This window comes from Peromyscus maniculatus, chromosome 21, assembly GCF_049852395.1.
Source record: "Peromyscus maniculatus bairdii isolate BWxNUB_F1_BW_parent chromosome 21, HU_Pman_BW_mat_3.1, whole genome shotgun sequence".
NCBI lineage: Eukaryota > Metazoa > Chordata > Mammalia > Rodentia > Cricetidae > Peromyscus > Peromyscus maniculatus.
The window spans coordinates 48,378,202-48,385,316 of NC_134872.1; the positions used below are offsets into that span (position 1 = coordinate 48,378,202).

General features: G+C 45.8%; 1 non-coding gene across 1 annotated transcript; it reads right to left on the reverse strand.

Annotated features, from left to right (window-relative positions):
• Positions 1–5,807: 5,807 nt before the first annotated feature.
• On the reverse strand, positions 5,808–5,914 carry LOC121824914 (U6 spliceosomal RNA). Its single transcript, XR_006066913.1, has one exon. It is a non-coding gene; the product is annotated as a U6 spliceosomal RNA (small nuclear RNA).
• Positions 5,915–7,115: the final 1,201 nt, after the last annotated feature.

Consider the following 7,115-nt stretch of genomic DNA (forward strand, 5'->3'; position numbering starts at 1 on the left):
TTCCACTATGAGAAAGCAAGGCTTTTAACCATAGAGTGACAAGCAAATGCTGTGTCCTCTCAAGGATAAAAGAAGGTAAAGAAAAGTAGAAGGTGCCTCAGGAGTTGAGAGGAGCAGGTGACGGTGTGGGAGTTCAAGTCTGTGTATCTGTGTCCCCTCTCCCCTCCAACTCCTAACATGCTCCTCTGACTTTCCTACACCCCAACTGAGCTTTGTAATGCAGCGACCATTTTAATCTCAAAAAAAAAAAAAAAAAAAATGAGGGGAGGGGAGCAGGAGAAGAGGAGGAGAGGAGAAAATCCTTCAGCTGGGGAGCAATTTCAGAAGACCCAAGTTCAATTCCCAGCACCCATGTTGGTGTTATGCCCGAGTCATGAGCCCCCACCCCCCAGATCACCAGGAGTCCGAATTTGTACGCAAATGTAAGATGTACGCAAATGTAAGGTGTAAAGAGCCTTTATTGCAAGCTTAAGCTTGGGCTTCCTGTCCATTCTGACACAGCGGTCAGTCGGATCAGGGAGAGCATTGAGCTCAGTTATGGCAGTGTTTTTAAGAGGGATGGGGGGGTAGGGGAATTCTGGATTCAGATGGAGGTTGAGCTCCTGATTTGGCAGGAGTGAGGTAACAGAAGTCTTGTCAAACAGGGATTGGTACTGGCGTTGCCGCAGGGAGACTGGTAACTTATATACAAGTGATGTCAACTGTCCTTTATGTTCCAGAGCATCTAGTACCTGTTTGTCTCAATTCTGATTGGTTCCCTGAGGGTGTAGTTTGTGGCTTTTCCTGGTCCCAGCTGTCAGCCTGCAGCCTGTCATGGCTGCACTGATGTTAAGTCAGGCCTCTTCGTCAGGAGGCTCACCTGTAGCTCTCCCTCTAGAGAATCTGATGCCTCTGTGGACACCCCCGTGTACATTTGCATGAACACCCATAGACACACACACTAAAAATAAAATAAATCTTTTTTTAAAAAGAGTAGAAAATCCTCAGCCAGGTGTGGTGACTCATGCACTTAGAAGGTGGAGCTGAGGCAGGAGGATCAGGAGTTCAAGGTTATGCTTGGCTGCACAGTAAGTTCAAGGCCAACCTGGAATACATGAGACCGTGTTTCAAGAACCAAAACAGCAAAAAGAAAGGGGGGCGGGGAGGCAGAAGTTTTCTTTAAAAAAAAATCCTAAGTTCTCAAATTGGGCAAGTTCAGTTAAGAAGGGCCAATTTTTGCCAGGCAGAGGTGGCGCACACCTTGAATCCCAACACTCGGGAGGCAGAGGCAGGTGGATCTCTGTGAGTTGGAGGCCAGCCTGGGCTACAGAGCGAGTTTCAAAACAGCCAGGGCAACAAAGAGAAAAAAGAAAGAAAGAATGATGGGTCCTTGTCACTTACAAAGACTGGCTAGAGCAGCTTGGGATCTGCAGAGCAGAGCGTAGGCAGTGTTCCCTGAGGACACCCTCTCCCTCCTCCTTAGCCTGTTCTGACGGACTGGGGACTGCCAAGGTGTGTGTGTGTGTGTGTGTGTGTGTGTGTGTGTGTGTGTGTGTGTGTGTGTGTGTGCACTGAGCCAGGCAGCCCACCCCTCCACCCCTCCCCCTCCTCCCAGACCAATATCAAGCAGATTTCTGGCACCAAATGAACTTCTGCTTTGATGTCTGACCCCAAGAGTGGGGCTAGTGGCACCAGATTGAAGGATATCCATGGTTCCTGTGGATGCTCTCCCAAGTGAGTCACCTAAAGGACCGTTAGACTCCGTGCAGGAGTCTGAACTAGAGGTGCGTGGGTGGGTTGTGGGCACCCAGAGGGTGTTATAAGGAAGGGAGGGGCTCCGAGGGACAGGCAGCAAAGGACAAAACATCCAACTACAGGAGCTTAGGTTGCAGGACGCTTTCTGCCCCACAGATAGGAACCGTGGAGGCAGAAGCTCAGGACTGACTGGGCTGGATGCCATTTATGTGTGCATGCATCTAAAAGTGTGCACAGGACAGGACCGGAGAGATGGCTCAGCAGTTAAGAGAACCGGCTGCTCTTCCAGGGGACCCCGGTTCAATTCCCAGCACCCAGATGGCAGCTCACAACTATCTGTAACTCCAAGATCTGACACCCTTACACAGATATACATGCAGGCAAAACACCAATGCACATAGAACAAAAATAAATTATTTTTAAAAAAGAAGAAGAAAATGTGCAAGTGTGCAGGAAGGCTCATTCCTTATGAACTGTCCACCTCAGGTTGGTGTGTGTGTGTGTGAGTGTGTGTATGTGTGTGTGTTTAAAGATTTTTTATCTTTATTTATATGTCTCTGTATGTCTCAAGTGCAAAAACAACAGAAAGAAAGAGAGATGGGTGAGGAAAGGAAGGCCCTCTGGGATGACAGCTAATGTCCCGCTGTCCCTCCAACCTTTCTACCTTGTTTTGTGAGGCAAGGTCTCACTGGCCGGGAACTTATGTATACTAGACTGGTTGGACCAGCCAGCCCCAGGAACCCACCTGCTTCCACCTACCAATGCCTGCCACCATGCCTGGCTCCCTTTTCACTTGGGGTCTGGGCTTGAACTCAAGTCCCCACACTTCCTGACACACACTTTCCTAACTGAGCCGTCGCCTTTATCTTCTTGTTTTAAATCTCCCCTGGGGTGAGTTTGTTTGTTTGTTTGTTTATGTATTTATAGTCTTCTCTCGTATATCACTTCCCTACCGGTTTCCTCTCCCTTCCTCCCTGCCTCTCCTGCACCCCACCTCCCCTATCCCCCAGATCCACTCATCCTCTGTTTCCCTTCAGAAAAGAGCAGGCCTCTCATGGGAATCAACCAAATACAGAATAACAAGGTGCAATAAGACTACGCACAAACCCTCACATCAAGCCTGGACGAGGCAACCCAGAAGGAGGAAAAGGAGCCCAAGAGCAGGCAAGAGTCAGTGACACCCCCACTCACACTGTTAGCCGTCCCACAAGACACCAGGCTACACAACTATAACATCTATGTAGAGAACCTAGCTCAGACAGGTCCTTGATTGATTGCCTCAGTCTCTGTGAGCCATGTTTATGTGGTGTCCTCGACCCCTCCGGTCCCTACAATCCTTCCTCCCCCTCTTCCAAGGGGTTCCCCTAGCTTTGCCTAATGTTTGGCTGTGGGTCTCTGCATCTGTTTCCATCAGTTGCTGGGTGAGGCCTCTCTGATGATGATTGGGCTAGGCGCCAATCTATGATTATACCAGAATATCATCAGAAATCATTTCATTGTTCTGTTTTGCCTTTTGTTTTTTGCCAGTTGTGTTTGGTTCTATCCAGCCCTTGGTTCCTAGTCCTCCAGGCAGCGTCAGGCATGGGCTCCCTCTCATGGTGTGGGCCTCCAGTCGGACCAGTCATTGGTCGGCCACTCCCACAAGCTCTGCTCCACCATTACCCTGTAGCAGGAATCTTAAAAGTTCTTATTAATAAAATCAAACCTGAGGCGAGTTATTGGGGTCCATGCTAGTAGATCAGAGAGACAGAAAAAGCCATAGCTATCTCACCTCACCAGTTCCTCAGCTGGTCCTGTTTCCTCAGACTGGAAGCCTCTGAGTCCTCATCCAGAATGAATCTCAGCTGAACTGTGTTGCTCCAAAGCCTGAAAGCTTAACCAGTCAAATGCTGAACCAGCCAAATGTTTCTAGTTTCTGGTCCTCACGCTTTATATATCTTTCTGCTTTCTACCACCACTCTCTGGGATTAAAGGCTGGCTTTCTGGGATTAAAGGCGTGAGTCACTGTGCCTGGCTGTTTCCAAAGTGGCCTTGAACTCACAGAGATCCCAGATGGATTTCTGCCTCTGGAATGCTAGGATTAAAGGCGTGTGCTATCACTGCCTAACTAGTGGCCTTTGTGTTCTCTGACCCCAGATAAGTTTATTAAGGTACACAATATTTTGGGGAACACAATACCACCACATCTCCTCTCTTTTTGTCTAAAATTAAAGAAAGCTTATAACTAATACAAGAAAAACTATCTAATAAGTATATACAAAATATACAGACAAAAAATACATTAATGATGTCTAGTCCATTAACATTTGACAGATTCAGATAAAAACTCCATTATATATATTAACAATGTACAGTCCAGTAACATCTGATAAACTCAGACCAAAAAATTTTCATTACTTATCTTATTTAAAACAAGTAGTTCCTTTTTAAAAATAGATTCCATAATCTCCCTTTTTATCTTATCATATCCATATTCTCTTTTTTCTTTTCATAATACATTCAGTAGTCTACCTTTTGTCATTTTTATATCTTCCCCTTTTCTTCAGTGTAGATTCAGTGATCTACCTATTTATCCTATTATTTCTTTATCTTTTTTCTCAGAGTAGATTCAATGATCTATCTCATATCTATATTCTCTTTTTCTTTTTGCTTTCTAGGGGTGAAGATATCTTTAGGGAATCTTGAAAAGAAAATTTTTGGGTTAATTGTCAAGTCCTCTATCATTTGTCCAGTCTCTGCATAAAAGGAAAGTTCAGGGCTTGTTTCAAGTCCTTGTTTGAGTAGTCTGTCAGGCTGGATCATCTCAGCTAGTCCTCTCGAAATTGTCCTGACCAGTTTGTAGTCCAAAGTCGATTTTTCCATGGTGTTAATCGGCTTAATGGCTTTATCATAGTCCATGTGGAATCATCTTTGTAGGATCCTGTCATCTTTTTGAAGATTTCAAAGTCACTGTTAGGCGTGGTCATGGTTTCCTGCGGACTTTTTTTTTTTTTTTTTTTTTTTTTTTTGCCTCCTCTGTGGTTTGGAGCAATCACAGTCTGATAAATGTCTGTCTCTCGGAACCATGAACATTCATTCCTAGAATAGAAAATTTTCACAGCAATTTCTCCCCACCATTTGTCTTGCCAAACTTTTCCAAACTGACCTTTGCCGATGCTTTCTTGTAACACGATGGTCCTGGCAATTCTTCTCTGAACCAGCAGCAGTAAACACTTCGTCCCAGGTAGCAGCATCACCGCAGTCACCAACACGATGAGAAGGAGCTGGCAACGTGGAGCAGTAGCCACTGCTTCCATGGTACCACCACTGTTTGTGGCTCAGTCTGGGCCGAAGCTTCTCCCAAGCCTCCTAGGCCGGCCTCAAACTCGGGATCCTCCTGCCTCTGTCTCCTTCAGCAAATCCAACCGGCTGAGTGTAGCTTGGGCCTGAGCTGGGGCTCACAAGGCCACAGGCAAACAGCTTTTTCATGAATTCGTAACACGAACTTTGGGCGCCAGATATTGATGTAACCAACCGTCTTTTTTAAATAAGAAACACAGAAACAATGTAAAAGAGAAAGCCCCAGAGCTCAGAGCTAAAATCTCACCCTTCTGCCTGCGGTGTCCCAGCTTCCCGAAAAGAGATCTATTTCCCTGTGTGTAAGTCGTTTCATAGTCATTCTGCCTTCTCATTGGTTGCAAACCCAAACACGTGACTGCCTCGTCACTGTCTGTATGTACAGCCCCCCAGGTCTTAAAGGCATATGTCTCCAATGCTGGCTGTATCCCTGAACACACAGAGATCTATGGGATCAAAGGCATGTGCCACCACCGCCACACTCTTGCTATGGCTCTAATAGCTCTGACCCCCGGGCAACTTTATTTATTAACATACAATCAAAATCACATTTCAGTACAATTAGATTACCACCACATTACCCCAGCACATCTTGCAGGCAGGGCAAATTATAGGTCGAAGTTTTGTGGTTGCGTTAGTGTCCCAGTCCATCCCCTGGAAGCCTTGCCTGGTTACAGAAGATGGATGGTTCAGGCTTTGTATCCTCCATTACTAGGAGTCTTCACTAGGGTCACCCTCATAGTGTGGAACACCTCACAAATTTGTGTGTCATCCTTGTGCAGGGGCCATGCTAATCTTCTCTGTATAATTCCAATTTTAGTACACGTGCTGCCAAAGTGGGCACCCAAGGTGAGTTTAATGCAAACATTTTATTGTTCCATCTGGCATTTCTGATCCAACAGTTCTGTAATTTTCTGGTATATAAAATATACCTCATGGTTTCTAAAACATAAAATCTAACACACTCATGCCAAACCTATTTATGTATGAGGTTCTTGTAAACCAATACATTTCAGTTCTGCAGTTTTGGCGCATGACTGTGTATTGCTGAAATTATTAAGGCCACTCCACATAGTTAAAAGGGAGGTTTATTTAGTGGAGTAACTTGCAAATGAAGGGATAGGTAGGTTGCAGGGTCTGGGAAAGGTGTAGCGCAGTCTGGCGGTGTTCTCTGGAGAACTCTGCTCGGTTTACCTCCAGCGTCCAGGGTTCAGGAACCAAGAAAGCAGTGTGTCTGGATCTCAGGTCTTCAGGGTCCTCTCTTGGCCCCGCCTTGTGGGCGTAATAGTTACTGATGCCTCAATGGGGGTTGGAACTTCCAGATCAAAGCTGGAATGGCTACCCACTACAACTGTGGGCACACTTTACCACTGCTTCCAAGTCCAGAGATGATACCTCTCCATTACTGCTAACAAAAACAGCAAGATTGGCCAGCTTCCTCTGTCTTTGACTGCTAAAGCAGCTTGCAGTCCTTAAAGATGCTTCTGTCTGTCTGGTCCCATGAGTGCCAGGCAGTCATGTTGAAGACGCAGCAGGCAGCCAAGGAGGCTGTGCAGCTCAGAGGAGCAAAGGGGAGTAAGCGGACCTCTTGGTGCTGTTCAGTGTTCAACCGGAGAGGCCAGATGGGGCGATCTTCCCAACGCGAACCGCAGGAAGGAAAACATCCCATGATTCTACCTCTGGGCCACAGCAAAAATGTTTTGGGTTGGGGGGGGGTATTTATTTTATTTTATTTGGCTTTTTGAGATTAGGTCTCTACATAGCCCTGACTGCCCAGGAACTCGCTCTGTAGACCAGATCTGCCTGCCTCTGCCTCCCAAGTGCTGGAATTAAAAGACATGCACCATCATGCTGAGTTTAAAGAGCGTTTTGCTCAATTTCTTTGCAACCTTTCTTCATTGTAATTGTATTTTTAAATGATACTACAGTTTTTACCTGTTCCATACCTGCCTTCATGGAATAGTTTGTTATGAATATTTTAATTTTATTTATTTATTTATTTTTAAGGTAAGGTCTCAAGTAGCCAGAGCTGGCTTCAAACTCAT